This window comes from Zalophus californianus, chromosome 2 (genome assembly GCF_009762305.2).
Source record: "Zalophus californianus isolate mZalCal1 chromosome 2, mZalCal1.pri.v2, whole genome shotgun sequence".
In the NCBI taxonomy this organism is placed as follows: Eukaryota; Metazoa; Chordata; class Mammalia; order Carnivora; family Otariidae; genus Zalophus; species Zalophus californianus.
In genome coordinates this window covers 114,890,074-114,906,642 of record NC_045596.1, presented here as the reverse complement: position 1 = coordinate 114,906,642, position 16,569 = coordinate 114,890,074, and the positions used below count along the sequence as shown (strand labels likewise).

The window sequence follows — 16,569 nt, the reverse complement described above, 5'->3', positions numbered from 1 at the left end:
GAGGGGAGATAAAAGTATCAATATTTTAATGCTCCTAAGCTGATTTCAATATGCAGCTAAGTTTGAAAACTATGGATACAGAATCATAAGCTAAGTTGTTAGTTCTGAATGTCTTTGTGGAATAAAATTAGGATACATTTTTTCTAGCCTTCCTTATATGTGTTTTCAATTGATATACGGATCATTTAAATGGCAATAATGATATGGGGTGTATTCACATGTAAAATGAGGAGTTTGACCCCATTTTTTGATGTCTGACGCTTGAAAGCTTTAAGACTGCCTCCCCTGGTCTCCTTTTATTTGCTTTCTTAAGCCATCTTAGACCTGCTTGAGAGGCTGCCCTACACTCCCCAGAGGCTTCAAATATATAAAACAATGTTTCATACCCTGTGTGTATGTATGTGGCATCACCAGTCTCAACATAAACCAAATCTTGGATGGAGCTCCCTTTGACTTTTCAGGAGACTGTAACATGAAAAACAATTTTTTTGTTTTGCTGTTGTTGACTCAAAAATTGTCTTTACAACTCCTCATAAGACCACATGACTTCCTGGACCACCAAATACTCTCTTTACTTTTATTGTCTTTAGCTGCTAAATACTCCTGCTTTGTCTTCTGGGAGCCGACTAGGGGTTTATATCTCTATTATCCTACCAGACACAACTCCCAGGGGATTTTGCTATCCATTCCTTATGGATAGCAAACTGAATTTTTAAGGCTTCAGGGGCAAGACATGGAATCTGACCATTCTGGCATTGCTACTGTCTTTGCTCTGTTATGATGTAACACAACAGCACTATCCCTTGATTCAAATTCTTGAGGTTTGATGCCATGATGAGAAAGAAGTGGGCTGAAATTTTGCTTCAATTTTAGAGTCTCAGAGTTGACTATTTTTTTTTTTTGTATGTCCTTCTCTAGAACATTTACTTCTACTATAGTTTTGACCAAATTCCTTGTTCTTTTAAGCAACTTTTAGCTATCTCTCATTTATACTTGAATTGCCATGCTCCTGGCAATGTTATCAGAGAAATTTTAAAATCTTTATTAGCCATTAGTAAGCCTTCTTTACAATCATTTGTACCTATGCATATTTTTCCTGTTAAGATGATAAAAAAGTAAAATTTTATATTCTATTAAATAATTTATAATTCTAAAAGTTCTAAATAATTATTATTTTAATAGTTTTATAATAAGCTCTTGAGTGAGTCAATCATAATCTATCTCAGTGGTTGGCAAACTATGGCTCCCCAACCCAATCCTGCTTTTGTGCATACAATTTTGGAACTCATTCGAATTTTATTGGAACTCATTTATTTATGTGACTACTTTTGTGTTACAACAGCAGAGCTGAATAGTTGTGACAGAGACCATATGGCTTGCAAAGCATAAAATATTTACTATCTGTCCCTTTATGTAAAAAGTTTGCTGACCTTGATTGAGGTTATTGTGGAACAGCTAAGATTTTAAGATTTTGCACAGGAAAAACCACTAAAACAGAAATAATGGAACATTTGAAAATATTTGATAAGTGAAAAGCAGTGACAGGATAAGAACTGCAATGGAATGAGGGGGGATTAAGACTTTTCGATGTCTAGCATGCAGTACGGATTGCTGTGCATATTATACGTCTTCATTCACTAAACCCTAACAACCCCTATGTCTTCCTTTTATCTTTTCACAGGCAAACTTCCTCTGATTAGTTTTGGAGGGGACAAGAATTATTTTTCATATTTTCTTCTTAATTCAGATGAACTCCAATATTTCCCAAACTAACCTGGTTTCTGATAGTCTTGGCTCTGATAAAGAAAACTCTTTTTTTAGATTAAAATTGTGCTCTCTTAGAAATTTACAATGAACACATGTCAAATACTTCATTTAACTTGGTGAGGGAACTAGTGAGATGTTCTTACTGAATCAAAGGAGAATTTAAATAATTTGCATGCAATAAAGAAATGCTAAAACAAGCTAACAAATAGATTCAAAAAGTGGTCTAGCAATAGTCTATAATCAATTGCTTTCTACTGGATGCAACAGATTTATATTTCTAAGACAAGAATTATTTGAATTATCATCAGTTTTTTTAATAAAGTTGTAAAATAGCTCAAATAGAATCAAAAGCAGGGATAACCCAGATAGAATAAATGAATTTGGAGCCCACTAGTCTTTTCTGTCACAACACAAAGTCAGTTTTTCCTGACAGCTCAAATGATCCACTTCTCTCCTTGCCTACTTTATTACCAATATGGAACCCTGCCTTTTTTCATTTGTTCTTGCAACACTGTGGTTTTCAGAAGGGATATACCGCCCTTCGGGGGCTAATGCCCAAAGGTAGCTCCATAGCTGAAGTACAAAAAAGGAAAATATTAGACATTACTGTCCAAAGACCTTAATCACTCTTCTCTCCATAGAGTAGGTATCTAGAAGTTCTACTATTGTGTATTCTCATTCAGCTTTCTACTTCAATGGCCTGTAGAAAGTCAATGCTCTCTATTTTGCAAAGAAATTCAGCATTCTTTTTATCTCATCCTTGGACCTGACTATATGCCCAATGGTGTGAAAATGTTGAGGTTTGGAGCGAAAGGTCAAGAAAGAATTCTTGAGTCATCTTTGGTACAAAAAGGTGTGTGTGTGTGTGTGTGTGTGTGTGTGTGTGTATTTAAGATTTTATTTATTTATTTGCCAGAGAGAGAGAGAGAGAACACAAGCAGGGGGAATGGCAGGTAGAGGGAGAAGCAGGAACCCCGCCAGGTAAGGAGCCCAATGCAGGACTCAATCCCAGGACCCTGGGATCATGACCTGAGCTTAAGGCAGATGCTTAACCAACTGAGTGACCCAGGTGTCCCCAAAAAGGGAGCATGGAGACAGGACCCACAGGCAGAAAGAGCTGCACTGGGGTCTTGAGGAGTGGATGATTACATACTTTCAAGTTGGGAGGGGGTTAGGGATAGCATAAATCTCTAAGAAATTTGGAAGCAAGGGGCTAGTGGTTGTTATGAAAAGATCACTTATAACTGTCTAGTAAAACCTTAGTCATGAAAACCTTCAGATGTATATCAGTGGGCCATATGCTTGGAAGATGATTGCTAACATATATCTTGGTGTGGGGGGTTGTGGGTAGAGATGAAGGAAGTTTTCAAAGGAACTTTTATATGTTAAAGGAGACTTACAGGATCCTGGAGGTCAAGATAATTTTAAGCTAAGATTGCCTTTTGCCCTTAGCAGAGTATTAACATCGAGTCAACTGAGTTCCTGGAGAAAGGTCACTCTGCCTGTCTCAAGGACTTGTCATTGGGCCGTAAGTTGTAAGGACATTTAATTTTTTTCTTTTTCCTTTGTTCTCCACATCATCCAAGAAGATGCAAATGGTCAATTGAAAATTTCTACTGAGATCAGTCAGGCATTTTCCCTAATTTAAAGAACAAATGAACCAGCCTCTCTGAAGGCAAAATTACATCAGTTCTCTAGAGGACAAAGGTGTCTGTAGTTGGTTTTTGGTTTTAACTCAATAACAGTTTCTTTTTCCAAGATGAAAGGTATTGCAGGAAAAAAGGTAGGATAAGGAATATGGACAGTTCTTTTTTTTTTTAAGATTTTATTTATTTATTTGACAGAGAGAGACAGCGAGAGAGGGGACACAAGCAGGGGGAGTGGGAGAGGGAGAAGCAGGCTTCCCGCGGAGCAGGGAGCCCGATGTGGGGCTCGATCCCAGGACCCTGGGACCATGACCCGAGCCGAAGGCAGAAGGCAGATGCTTAACGACTGAGCCACCCAGGCGCTCCGGAATATGGACAGTTCTAAGTTCAGAGTTAGGTTTGTTATTTTTATTGAGTTGTTAGGGAAAACCTCCCTGGTGAGAGATTCAGATGAAGCAAAGGAAGATCTGGGGAGAGAGCAGTCCAGACAGAGAACTAACCAGTATAGACTCCCTAACTGTTAGTGTATTTGATGAAGAACAAAGAAGTCAGTGTAGCTGAGCAGACTGTGTGAAGAGGCATGTTAGAGAATATCAAAGGATGTTCTAGAAGTCATCTCATGCAGAGCCTTATTGGTAAAGACCTTATTTGACTATAACTTATCTTTTTTTTTCCCCCAGAAGAGACAGTTTTGCCTATTTTCTCAGCATGATTGTCCATTGTCTTACTCTCAAAGTGTTTCAGTTTAGATAATAAATTGTATGGTCAACCTTACTTCTACATTATTGTAAAAACTTTAGCTATTTTTTAGTGAAATCAAGGCCAGTGTAAAATTTGGGAAGAATGATATAGAGACATGCATTTTTTAATTTTTTATTTTATTATGTTAATCAAAGACATATGCATTTTAAGAGGATAAAATTAATTAAAGAATATTGGGATTATCTTCATGGATGCTGAAATTGATAAGGAAAATCTGTGTCCTAAGATGGCCGACCGAGCCAGTGCGAGAGTCCCAGTCCTTGCCGCGGGGCTCTTCCTGGTCCTTCTCCCTGCCCCGCTTCATGCACATGCCAAAAGTGCTAAGTATGCGGAAGTAGAAGTGTATAAATTGTCCCCTTTGTGCTCGGGCCTCAGGCCTTTGGAGACCACTCTCCTCTGAGCCTGCCAGCATTAAATAAACCTCCTATCCTCCAAGATCTCCGGGTGCCACTTGGTTCTTCCATTGGGTGATCCAGTCCAGGTTCCGTAACAAAATCATCAACAATTATGCTGGGAGTGAATTACATTGAGCTGTAGAAGAGGAAAAATATCTTTCCTCTATCTATCTTTGGCTCTTACCTAGGTCTTTGAAGTTAAAGAGAGCAAGAGAAAAATATACATAGTTAAGTTTGACACAGGAGCCTTCATAAGGAAATGAAGACCCAAAGAAGTATTTATTTATTTAAGTAGGTTTCACACTGGGTGTGGAACACTTGAACACTTGAACTCAAGACCTGAACTGAGATCAAGAGTCTGACACTTAACTGACTGAGCCACCCAGATGCCCTGACTGAAAGAAGTATTTAAACCAGAGCACTTTTACGCTAACTTTGATGAAGAGTGGAAAATGTGATAGGACTGAGGGTATGAGCTAAGTGTAGCAAACTTCCAGGAAATCAGCAAAGCCTATCGTTTCAGATTTTTCTCTGCATTCCTCCTTCTTTGGAGATGAGGATGCTCCTTTCCTCCCAGTATAGGCAGGTACCTCTCATGTTTAAGGACCTGCTTCAAAAAAGAAGGTCAGAGAGAACTTCCTGCATCTACCATCTCTCAGATTCTTTCTGCTTAAAATAATAACTATGCTAACATGTCATATTTTGGGGTAATATGTCTTGAATCTCATCAGAGCCAATTGCTAAAATCTTCTAGGAACGAGATTCAAGAGATTGGATATCAAGCAGCAAAAAACCAGGATCCTTGAAAGAGAAGTAGCAGATGAGGGTGGAGAAGGGAGTGGAGTGGGTAGACCCCAATTTATTGCCCAGAGAGTGTTTCTAGCAATAGGGCAGCAGGGGAAAGCCAAGGGAAACCTGGAAGTGTCTCTGTAGTCAGGGGACAGAACTGAGAGTTCAGGAAGACCAAGGCCATGAGAGTTCATAAGGCAGAGTACAGAAGAAAGGAAGCTGCACAGAAAGAGAACTCTGAGACAGAGTGGGTCCCTCATGATATATTCAACTGAATATTGAGAAGCCCAAGTCTGTGAACACACTGCTTGATGGCTACGAGAACCCTCTGAAAGGATTAGAGATACCAATTTCTGGAACTCACTTAGAGCCTAGAATAGTGTTTGTTCCCACCAGCCAGAATGGAAGATACAAAAAGAAGACAGAGAAAAAACTGTCACTAGTTGATGTTACACAGGTAGTATCGGAGTTATGGTACTTAATGGTTACTACCAAAAAGAAGGTTTAGCTGGAATAGTGGCCAAAAGAAGATCTAAAGAGGGGAAAACAAAAAACAAAAAACAAAAAACAAAAAAAAAAAAAAGGAAAGAAAGAAAGAAAGAAAAAAGAAATGATAATGGTGCCTTTGGAAAAATTGCTACTATTAGAGGCTGGTGAATTGAGGATACTGGTAAACAGTTGCCACAGGGTGATAATCTGGGCTAAAGGAAGCTGTGGATTTCAAGCATTATGATATGCCACCAGTGAGCCCCCCTACTTACAGACCCATATTTTGTCTTTCCAAAATCTTCTTTTAAAGGGATGAGAGAAGTGTAGCTGCCTTACTGTGGTGGAACATGATGCAATATAAAATGCCTAAAGCAGTGCTTCTCAAACCTTAATCTATTAAATAAAACTTATCTGGGAAATCTTGTTAAAATGGAAGCGATTCAGTAGCTTGGGGTGGGGCCATATATATTCTGTACTTCTAAGTTTCCCTGTGGAGCCTCTGCTGTTGGTGCGTAGACCACACTCTGAGTAGCAACAGTCTAGAGGTTTTAAAGTGCTGTGCACACTTTAATTAGGGGTCCTAAAAATTGGGCGGTGGAGTCTAAGTTTTTGTGGTACCAAGGGGTATATACAACTTCTGCTATACTACTAAGTGACACTTTTTCCCAAGGAAGTTGTCTAATGGAAATGCTGTGTAAAGGATATCAGAGCAGTAAACCTTTTAGGAAAAAAAAAATAAAAAGGCTAGGTAGATAATTTTACAAGCTACATTTGCAATATATTTTTAAGATAAAACATAGGCTTAATGGATTTATATTTGGTTGCCCTTTTGTATGTAAAACAATTTCATTTTGAACCTCATAAGAACCTCAATAAGATGATGAAGTGCTTATATACAAAAATGGAATGGTAGAAATGTGAGAACTTTGAAGGTTAATCCACTGACAATACAATGTCAATTTATGTGCTTCTATATTGTAAACTAAATCTATTCTAAAAGTAAAAGAAATTATAGACAAATGGACAGTGACCTCAAAAATTCCTTCTATTGCTGACCTTACTAATTGCCAGTATTTAATGCCTAGACAGCAGTTTTCTGAAGATACTAAGAGAATCAGAATCAACTTGGAAAAAAAATAATTCCCTTTAAACCATCTCAGTTCACAAGTGGTCAGGAGAAAATTGATCTTAGAGATCTACTAATGTCAATGGACATTCAAGCAAGATACTTTCTATTATATTCTTTATGTCCTTTGGCTTTTATTTTAGAAAACTGAAAGGAGCCAAGGAAGTTATGAACTGAGAGGAGTAGCCTTTTCTTCAAGACATTCTTCAACAGGACTGAAACTTCACCATCACTAAAAGGCAGGCCAGAGAGGAGCAGCTTATTGTTAAGTCAGTCATTGAACTGGCAACAGGTGTTTTTAATCTTTCTGAGTCCTGGCCTACCTAGGAGCTAGACTGGAAAGATACTGAAACTTTGTGACTTGAGAACAAGCCATGATGTTGCTTGTAAAACTGGCCTGGGTGAAGGAACATTTAGGCAGTTTATTTCATAATGGGACTTGTGAACCAGTGACAGACCTGATTTCAGTCAAGGTCCTATTTCAGTAACTGCTGGGGCTAAAGGTGGTGATTTTCTCCCCACTCTCATTGCCCCTTATTTTGCGTCTCCCTGCCAGCTGTGCAATTTGCCGTGGGTTTGGCATGGCCACTGGAGTTCGTTATTCAGTATCGTATCTCAGAAATGTTACTTTCCATTTATTTCCCATGAAATGAAGTGAAAAGGCTAGTGTTTCTAAAAATTTATTCAAGCAATCATTTGCTTCTCTTTTATTTCCTTGGGGAAAGAGGCTCGTTGACTCTGGAAGGCATTCTGTATTTTTCCTTAGGTGCTTCTCACTGATAAGTAGAAAGAAAATGTTTTATCATACAGAAACTGAATGAATCTCTTGCAAAATTCACCTACCGATAGTCTTTGGCTGTCTTTTTAGAAGCAAAGAAAGATTTGTCTATCAGTTTATCCAACATACTATCTGCCTAATTTTCAGGCCATGTTGCAGTTTGACTTAAAGCCCCAGGAGGTACAAAATATATATTGTGAATTCAGTGTCCATAACAATTTATGACAGACAATTGTAAAAATACAATTTAAAAAAGGAAATTTTGTTATGTTTTGGGAATAGTAAAGGCTTTTCAGCTTGGGTATAAAGTGGGAAATGAAAATAGTGAGTTCCAAAAAAATTTTTCTTCCTTCCTCTCTCCCTTCCCTTCCTTCTTTAGAGTTAACACCCCCAACCCTAACAACCAAGATGTTAGGACAATCGCTAGGTGGAAATGAGGTCTTCTTAATTATATCACTTTAATGATGCTATATGGTGGTGTATGGTTTTTTAAGACTTGACTTCTGAAATAGGTCACTGTTAAGGAATTTTAAGCCTATTTTGTAATTTGGGTGTAATATTGAGAGCGTGCCTATATACTCTGTGGCTTCTTCTTCTTCCTTTTTTTTAATGTTATGGACCCTCAATTCGGTTGAGAAAACAGTTATTGAGAACCAAGGATTGGCAAAGCATTGTGCAATGAAAAACTGGTGATGCCCAAATGGATTAGGGATGACTTCTGTCAATCTATGGAGGAGATAGTTACTTGCAAAATAATATATAAGACAATTTCTGAAAAGCACTGTAATTAATCATACATTTGTTGAGCTTGTGCTTTGTGACAGGCACTACCCAAAGCAATGGTCATACCAGACAAAAAGACACATCCTTGCCTTTAAGGAAAACCTGTAATCAAAATTTAGATTGGTAAAGAGGCACATAATTGTGTCTATAATAATTGCTATAAAGAACACAGGCACATATACAGTGAGTCGCTGAACTTATTTATATCAAAGGTGGTATGTACTATCTCTATGTATATATACTGCTGTTTCAATGGCAGACATGAATATCAGATTATAACACGGCTAAGACAAGACAGAGCCCCGTACTCCAGGCAGTAACTACAATTTGAGTGAGATTGACAGAAGAAAGTTATTAGCTATTGCATAGACCTATCCATCCTCTTTCTCTGTTCTCCAAAAAACATGGTCTTATATGTGTGAGGAAGCCAAAATCTGTATTTCCAATTATAGTATCATTCTGGCCTGGTTTGCAGTGGACTATCTTTAACATTTTCTCATCCATACCAAACCAAACCAAACAACAGCCAAAAAGCTCATCTGCATATTTTGTTTGTTTTTAAACACCCACTTTAGTGTTATGGTTTTGCTCTTCTTTCCATTCCCTTCCACATCAGTCACCAATTCCTATGGATACCTTTCACTGTAATGCATTAGCTGCAAATCTGTCTGTGAAGTTCTTGATTCCTAATCCAAATCTGGATTCTCATCTTTTTCTTCTACTTCTATTGTGGCCTTCACATTGTAGTCCTTGATTTATTCTTTTTAGTTCTATAATACATGTTTATAATACTTCATACTACTCCCAGTTTGGGAATCAAAAGTACGCCTTTGTTCTCCATAAATTACAGTCTTAATTCTTCAATCTAGCAATTAAGGCTTACCATAATTATTGTAATTTTAACAGCACAAATCAACATACATAATACTGTAAAGTTTACAATGCAGATTCATATTGTGGTCATGACATCAATCTTAAGGGATAGGTAGCATGCATTATTTTCCTGGGAGAGAAAGAGAGTGACTTTTCCAAGGCAACAGGGCATTTCATAATACCTTAATTTGAATTTAAGTCTTCTGCATTCAAATATGGATATTCTAAAATACAATGATTAATATGACTATACATATCAAATGTCCCCAGAATGACACTTTTCTTCCAGAGTAATGGGTTACTTGACCATGTACATATCTCCCTCAACCTGAAATTTTTGTTGATGTTTATTCCATATCTATTATTCCCTCAAAACACCAACACATCTTCTTTTTTTTTTTTAAGATTTTATTTATTTGACAGAGAGACACAGCGAAAGAGGGAACACAAGCAGGGGGAATGGGAAAGGGAGAAGCAGGCTTCCTGCCAAGCAGGGAGCCTGGTATGGGGCTCGATCCCAGGGCCCCGGGACCATGACCTGAGCCAAAGGAAGACGCCTAATGACTGAGCCACCCAGGCGCCCAACACATCTTCTTTAAAATACCATTTTTGGGTAGAATTTATCTTAATTTTTGAAGTAATAAAAGTTAAATTAATTGTTTCCCATACTTACTCAAATTTTACTACACTATTTTTCTTTGCTGTGTTACAGTTTCTTTTATATTTGTATCTTTTGTTTCCTTTAGCTCTTCAAGGCATAGTACATTTTGATATTTTAGAATACTTAATGAAATTTTTTGCACATAACAAATATTTACTGAATGTTTGTCAGTTCATTAACTGGTATTTCCCACTACATATTGTCTTATTTTTAAGACATTTTTTGTCAGCCTCTATTGTAGGCAGAATAAATAACCTCCCAAAGATGTCCATGTTTTAATCCCCAGAAACTATGAATAGGTCAGGTTAAATGCTAAAAGTAAGGTTGCCGGTTCAGCTGACTAGAAGATGGGGAGATTATCTTGGAGTATCTGGGTGGGCTCAATAAAATCACATGCATTCTTATAATCAGCAGAAGGAGGCAGAAGAGAGAGAACCAGAGAGATGGTAGTAAGAGAAGGACTTACCAGTATTGCTGGCTTTGTAGATTCAGGAATGGGCCATGAATAAAAGAGTGTTGGTAGGCTCCAATAGCTGGAAAAGGCAAAAAAAAAATTTTTTTATTTTATTCTAGAGTCTCTCAAAAGAGGAACAGCCCTGCCAACACCCTGACTTTAGCCTAGCAAGACTCAATTTCATACTTTGACTTTCAGAACTGTAAAATAATACATTTGTGTTGTCTTAAGCCACTAAATTTGTGATACTTTGTTACAGTAGCCATAGGAAATTAATATACGCTGTACCATATTACAATAATATTAAAAAAGGGCTTTTATGGAAAATCGATTGAGATTTTCTATTAAGTCATATGAAGAATATATTCTGATGCAGTTTAAATTTTATACAGTGTTTCCTGGGTATATGCAACCTAATTATTAAATGGTGCATAGCTCGATGTCAGCTAAACATGAGCCAACTTGGCATGAACCCTACCAACGTCTTCAGCTGCAGCTCTCATTGTTCCCCTCCTATTCAAGACACATGCCACAGTCAATGACTTGCAGTGTTCTAAAACAGCTCAGCTCTTCCTTAAGTTCTGCCTCGTCCACGTTGTCCCTACTGCCTTCCATTCCCTTGGGTTTTAAACCTCACTTTGGACATCACTCTTGGCAACTTCACTGTCTTCTCCTTTGTGTTTCCTTTGCCTGTTACATATTACTTGCTATAGTTTAGTTGACTTTTAACATCTCAGTTTTCCTTAGATTTTAAACAACTTGAGGGCAGGAACTGTCGGAGAGCAAGAATTTCCTATTACCTTCAAGGTCATTCTAGCTGGACTAAGAATCAAATTACATGAGACATATTAAGAGGAGAAAGTCAAATTTCATTTGCTATGTATAGGGAACCCACACAGATATGGAAATCCCAAAGACAATCAGGCAAAATGAGGCACACATGCCATTCTGAACTAAGGAGAAAGGGGTGGGGTCTGGAACTTCAAAAGGAAGGAATGCAATCCTCAGGAAGATGCAAAAGAATAAATATTTGGTAAACAAAAATTCGCTGGGCCACTCAAACAGTGGGACATAGGGGCCTTTGACCAAACAGGTCTTGCTGTGTTCCCCCCTGTCCACCACATTTAGTTCATATCATACTGTAGTTATCTATGGTGATAGCTCGCTTCCTGGAGCAGGTTCTCTAAATTCTTTTTAGGCAGTTGAAGGGGGGAGCTATAAAACTTTTTCTGAATTTGCCAGGTTTCAGTTGCTTTTTTAAACTCAAAAGAGTTGTCATGCCAAAGTGACCCATCTTGGGGCACCCTACCTCGGCTCCTACAAAACTATGCTTCAGTTGTCCTTGGAACCCTGGTCTTCGCAGTGCTATTCACAGTAGTTACTCAATAAAATACTATGCAATGGATGGAAGAACTGTCTCCCTAGCAAACCTCTCATTTATTTCTATAGCATATTTTCAAATTACGTTCTGTGTTTGATTCTGTTTTATCCATGCCTCCTTTGCTGACATTTTAAATTTCTCCTTTTCACAGAGCTCCGTGTCAACATTCTATTTTCCTTCTTCCTTTTATTGCCAATTCCTGAAATGTGTGATCCACACCTGTGCCACAGCTTCTACTCATTTGCTTTTTAATCCCCTGCATATCTGGCTTCTGAAACCACCCCACTACTGAAATTATTCTCTTAATATCACCACCTGCCTCCCCAAATTCAATAACCTTTTCTCAATTTGTGTTTTATTAAATCTCTCAAATTCTTTAGATTCTTGATCTTTAAGCCTCTTTATTATTTTTGTCCTTCTGCTCTTTTCTGCTAGTTTCTTTTTCTCCATAGCTGGCACTTTTCTTGATTCATAATTGTGATTTATAGTCTAATTTGTTTCTATGTCTCCTCTTCTCCTTAAATACTCACATGATATGTCCTCTCAAAGCTTCAAGCACCACTTTACATATGGCTCCCTGATTCTTCACTTTTGCTCAGTCCCATATATGCAGCAGCTAAAGGGCAATACAAATTTGTTACCCTGACATTATTGGAAACTCAACCTTTCCTAAACAAATATTATTTTCCTTGAAAACAGTTACCCTTCTGAATATGCCTATTGTTACCAGTATAACCTCTTTAATTTGGGCTCCCTGTATTTGAAAACTTGGAAAGAGCGTGAATTTCTCCTTTTACGTTACCCATTAGATTCAATCATTCATACAGTTCTCATATCCATGACAAATTTTATTAATATTCACAATTCTTTTGCCATCTAACAATTATTAGTCACTCATTATTTCCTACCTTTAAAAAAAAAAGCTGGGTATGATTGGAGTATAAATTCCGATTCCCTCTTTGCCTGGCTGTGTAGCCGAGGGGAGGTTGCATAACTTCTGCTGGCATTTGTTTTCTCAATTTGTAGAAATAGGACAATAGTTATACCTGATAGTAATAATTCATATAGACTTTTCAGAGTGAATAAATGTAAGACGTTTAGCATAATTTATAACAAGTAGAAGTAAAAACACTCACTAAATAGTAGATATACTGTATTCATCTATTAAAGAGCACATTTTTTTTTTCACATTTTAACATCCTGGGAATCAGATTGTGTTTTACAATCAATAGTAGGTCACAGATTATTGTGCCAGAGTTTTTCTCCTGATTCTAAAATAATCAACACACAGTTGTGTATCTTTCAATTGATTGGCATCTAAGATTCAGTGAAATAAGGTAAATTATTTACTTTATAAAAGATTTTATTTATTTGACAGTGAGCGCGAGGGAGGAGCCACAGAGGGAGAGGGAGAAGCAGGTTCCCTGCTGAGCAGGGAGCCAGATGCTGGGCTTGGGCTTGATCCCAGGACCTAAAACCATGACCTGAGCCAAAGGCAGATGCCCAACCAACTGAGCCACCCAGCAGCCACTGTAAATTATTTATATTATTATTGTATCAACTGCTTCACTGGTCTTTTTATTCCTTTCAACTTGTGTGTTTATATGTGTATTTATATTTTATTACGCTCAGTTAGCCACTGTATAGTACATCATTAATTTTTGATGTAGTATTCAGTGATTCATTCGTTGTGTATAACACCCAGTGCTCCTCACAACATGTGCCCTCCTTAATGCCCATCACCCGGTTACCCCATCTCCCCACCCCTCTTCCTTCTGTAACCCTCGGTCTGTTTCCTGGAGTCCAGAGTCTCTCATGGTTTGTCTGCCTACTTTTCCTAAATATCACGATCATTTTGCTCCCTGGTTAAAGTTTTACATGGTCCTTTGTTTCTGAATGTTTTCCATTTTGAATGTTCTCTAGCAGTTAAATTCCATCAAAATTTAGTGTTATATATTTCTCTTCCAAGAGAAGAGATTAATTGATTAATCTGGCCAAATTGGTTTTAAAACAACTGCATCATCCCCCTACCCTACCCCCACCAATTTTCATGCAGATTCCCATCTACATACATTTGATCCTGTGACTCTTCTCTATAAGATTCTCTTTTCCTACCAAAATATTATTTAAACTTATGGACCGAATTCAGCTTCAATAAATCATTCTGTTAAAATATTTTTAGTTTGATAAAAGTTTAAAAAGTTACACTAGACTATTCCCAAATAGATGCTCAGAGCGGATTTTAACATTTTTACACACACACACATACACATGCACACACATACAACAGGATTAAACAATTTCAGAATATTTTTTCCTTTTCTGATTCCTTTGATAATGTATGTATTTAATCTTATTTTCTTACCTAATGTCATAGCACTATAAAGCCAGAGGATGGCTCCCTTCATGAATTCATCTGAAATAATTTGTCTTGCTCCTTGAATCAGAAGAGGGCAGTATCATTGCCTCCCTTTTTCCATTATGATTATTCAGACATTTGGACATTTGGGACATTTTCCCAGAGGCTGCTGTGGTAGGTGCTTCTCATCTTTGTCCTTTTTGCATTCATTTCTGAGAGCAATATAAGAAAGGGCTCCAGCCAAATATGAGAAGGGTCGTCAACCCCTGGTGCACAGTTAACGAATCCAGATAGAACTACAGATCTGGCAGTGGGCCGTAAGCTGGAAGTGAGAATGGAGAGGACACCTGTTCCCTTGAGTGGTGTTTGTTTCCTAATGAGCAGAGAAGAATGGGCAAGTTTCCTGATTTTCACATTCTCTGAATGTCCATAATACTTAAGCTTTTGGAAAATAAAGTTTGAATACTTTATGTTCAATAAAGCCTGTGCAGTAGATTCTAGATGAAATAATGTAAGTTTTGGGGGGCAAACTTAAAATTAAGCTATTTATAGGGTTTATTTTAAGAAAACTCTAATTTTGAGCAACCAGTATAGACTATTAAGTGATTTGCCTTAAAATACTGCTGTGTATTGGAGAACAGCATTTGAAGTTTAGTAGGATACAGACTGGGTGGAATGGTGCACATTTGAAAGGCAATTTGAACTAGCCTATATTTATGTATGATACTTATTTGTGTAACTGATACTCAGTAGTCAAAATGAGAAGGCATCACAGTTAGGGAATTAGATTTCTGTTGACCATATCATATACCCTTAAAAGACACACTCAGTAAAAATATTTTAAATATCTATTATCTTTAATGTACGCACATTTCTTTAGTCACTAAGATTTTTCTAGTCCTACTAATGCAAAACTATGTAAATGATTGTTAAATAACTGAATACCGGCACATTGGATTCCTTTCCTTTATAATGCATTTACCCTGTTTTTGATGGGATCTAACTCCTACTCTGCGCAAACTGTCAGAATCCAATCACTTCAACTAAATTTCTCTTATTTTTGTTTTCCTGCAATCTAAAAATGTCTTGAAAATAGCTTTAGGGATAGTTTGAAATTGTTCTTAAAAAACTCATTTGGACCTATCTAAATTTAAACATCACACATGTTACCAAATGAATTCAATGCAACTTACAGTCGCTCTAATTTGTCCTTCCTTTAACTCAATAACTCTCAATTTCATGTTTACAATATACATTTCTAGATTAAAGGGTCAAAAAATATTTTAATTTGTTCAAATAGATAAGAGTAATATAACAATTTTATTTTTAAGGGAAATGTACTGACATATTTACTCTGAGTCTGGTTGAGTCTGAAGATGAAACACAGCTTGGGCATTGAAGAAGACAGGGAAGAGACAATTTTGGAGAAACCTCAACGAACAGGATATGCTTTCAGCTGTACTCGAAATGCCAGTTAGTGAGATAGTAACATGAGTAGGACATGTAAAGTCTTTTTGTACCTGTGATTATTCAAGATTAACCAAGATAACCCAAATCAGCTACATATACTCACTGCTATTCAACTGAAGTCTCAAGTGGAGCTAGAGAGGTAGAAAGTGGGGCAAGGGACATGTATTTGAATCTCTTTCTGCATAGGCAGATCTATAAAAGTGGCCATGACTCTTGCGAAGATTTTTCTCTGGGGATTGTACACAGGTAATAATACACTTGACAAGCAAAATGATTATATAGCACACATTTAGATAGAAACATTTCTTATGTACATCTATCTCCTAAATGTAAAACAGGATGAGTATCTTTTTCATTTTACCTTCACTCTGGCATCAAACTACCACTGGTTTCTATACAGTAGTGGTTATATTTCATAGGCAATTGTCTGTTTTTGGAAAACATGTACATTATAGGTGAGATTGCTCACTTTGGTGTTTTAGTTTCTCCTGAAGACTCTTTTTGCCTTGCAGATGGCCACCTACATGCTGTGTCCTCACATGGCTTACTCTGTACCCACAAATCCAAGTGTCTCTTCCTCTTTTCATAAGGATACCAGTCATGTTGGATTTAGGGGCCATTCATTTGACCTCATGAAACCTTAATTACTATTTAAAGGCAAAATCTAATTTAATTTCCAAATACAAGTACATTCTGAGGTGTATTTGCAGTTTAGAACTTCAACACATAAATTTTGAGGATATACTGTTTGGTCAATAAGATGAAGAAATTTGTGGAACAATTTATAGTTGATTATGCTAACAATATTTTCTTTGTTTTAGCTATGACATTCTCAA

At 37.1% G+C, this 16,569-nt stretch overlaps 1 long non-coding RNA gene across 1 annotated transcript; it reads right to left on the bottom strand.

Moving 5' to 3' along the window:
- Nucleotides 1-7,693: 7,693 nt before the first annotated feature.
- Nucleotides 7,694-12,509, bottom strand: LOC113924115. Its single transcript, XR_003520539.1, has 3 exons — nucleotides 12,435-12,509; nucleotides 10,536-10,602; nucleotides 7,694-7,750 (listed from the first exon to the last, which is right to left on the bottom strand). It is a non-coding gene; the product is annotated as an uncharacterized LOC113924115 (long non-coding RNA).
- Nucleotides 12,510-16,569: the final 4,060 nt, after the last annotated feature.